This window comes from Suricata suricatta, chromosome 1 (genome assembly GCF_006229205.1).
Source record: "Suricata suricatta isolate VVHF042 chromosome 1, meerkat_22Aug2017_6uvM2_HiC, whole genome shotgun sequence".
NCBI lineage: Eukaryota > Metazoa > Chordata > Mammalia > Carnivora > Herpestidae > Suricata > Suricata suricatta.
In genome coordinates, this window is record NC_043700.1 from 154,391,426 (window position 1) to 154,393,410 (window position 1,985).

Below are 1,985 nucleotides of genomic sequence, written 5' to 3' on the forward strand. Positions count from 1 at the left end.
GGTGGGTGAGCTCAGGAGAGATCTGTGATCACACCGAGCCCTTTTCCTTCTCAGATGTGCATTTGGAGCAATCTTGGGGGCTATTTCAGTGATAGCAGGAACTAAAACATAAATGTTGCAGCAGCTGGACAATGAGAAGAATATTAAAGAGTTGGGGTTTAAGGGTGTGGGAGAGAAGAGAAACCAATCAAGTGTGGATTGAGGGTGTAGGCAAGCAAGGGAAGAGAAGATATAAAATGAGATTCTCAACAGTTTATTGGGTATTCTGCTTTCCTACTCATTCTAGTCCTTAGGAGCTATGGGAACTCCCAATCTTGGCGGCCTGTGGTTTTCAAAGTGTTCTCAGATGAGGCTGCTTTCAGCTGTAGCTAAGGAGGAAACTCTGCCTTCCACCGTGGAAACAATAGAAATATATATAAACTCCCAGAATAAGAAGACTGTTGGTAGGGCCATTCCAGGGTGATTAATTCAGTGGCTCAAAGACTTCATTAAGGACCCAGGCTCTTTCCATCCATGGGTTCGACCTCAGCATGAAGGCTTTGACCTCAGCCCAGCTCCCCACCTGGTGACAAGATGGCCCACGGATTTCCAGCAGCCACATCTATGCAAGACACCATCTAGAAACAAAAAGATCATGTCTTCCATGCTTCTTTTTAAGTGTGGGGAAATCTTTCCCAGAAGATTCTCAGCAGACTTCATCTCATATTCTGTTGTCTAAGTTGGATCATATGTTCTGGTCTAAACCAGCCATTGGCAAGGGTAATGATTGGCTTAGACCGGGGTCAGAATGGTTTTTACATAGTTAAAAAAAATCAGCTCGCTTTGGCAGAATACATGATAAATTGGAACTATCCGGAGAAGACTTGCATGGCCCGTGAGAAAGGATTACACATAAATCTGTGAAGTGTTCCATATTTTTTAAAAATCAAAAGAATAACAATAGTTCATGACATTTAAAAAGAATATGATATTCAAATTTCAGTGTCCATAAATAAAGTTTTATTGGAACACAGCCACACTATCATCCATTTACATGTTGTCTATGGCTGTCCTAGCAGAGCCAGAGGTAAAAATGCACAAAGCAGATTCGGAGTAGTCCATCTGACCAATTTTGTGTCAAGAGACTTCCAAAGTCATGTGAATCCCCTGACAGTTGATAAACAGGGGTCTGGCATGATGTCATTTGTAGGTAGTATTAGATTACTTGTCCAGATTCTGATGTAGCTTTATTTATACATCTGGAATGCATCGTAGCAAAATTCTGAATTCTCTTTTACAACGTGTATGGCAGTAACCCTGTTTAGGAAAGTAGTTAATAGAGTTTAGATAATTTTTAATGTCCTTCCAAAATTATACATCAGGCACTAAGTCAGAATGACCAGACTTTGCCAAGTATTGCTGAACTAAACAAATCAAGAAAACTCCCCACACTCTATAATTCCCTAAGTCAGTCTTTTTGACACATTGAAAGATGAAGCAGGGAAATGGCCAGTCTCCTGGTAATTATCACCACCTGTTCTCCAAGCAGCTCTCCTCAAATAGAATAGAGTCTGTCCATAGGGCAGAGAAGGAGGGAGAGAGGGAGAGAGCCAGCCCTATGTATTTAGTATACTCATTGCCCGGTGAGTGTCACTTCAGGAGACCTCTCTGCAAGGGCACAACCTCTGCTTTGGAAACTGGACTGGAGCTTGGCACAACTGGGAAATGGCCAACATCTGTCTTTGAAGCCCCCTGTCTCCTATTAGTGGTTTCTTCTAAACCATCTTCCTCAACTTTCTACCTTTCTTGGGCTCTTGGAAATGGCCCAGCACAGTTTTGCTGCCAAGATCTAATTCTGTGAGACTGCACAAAATACCTCATTGTGGACATGACTGGGAGCATGCCAACAGCCTCTGCTTAGCCTTCCTGTGCCCGGTTGCAGTCCATGCAAGGAACTCCTCTGCACTAGGGCAGTCGGAGCTTTAGAAAATGTCATTATGAACCCA

The 1,985-nt window shown here is 42.8% G+C and overlaps 1 non-coding gene across 1 annotated transcript; it reads left to right on the forward strand.

The window, feature by feature from the left end:
• Positions 1 to 815: 815 nt before the first annotated feature.
• LOC115303487 lies at positions 816 to 919 on the forward strand. Its single transcript, XR_003914084.1, has one exon. It is a non-coding gene; the product is annotated as a U6 spliceosomal RNA (small nuclear RNA).
• The last annotated feature ends 1,066 nt before the right edge of the window (positions 920 to 1,985 follow it).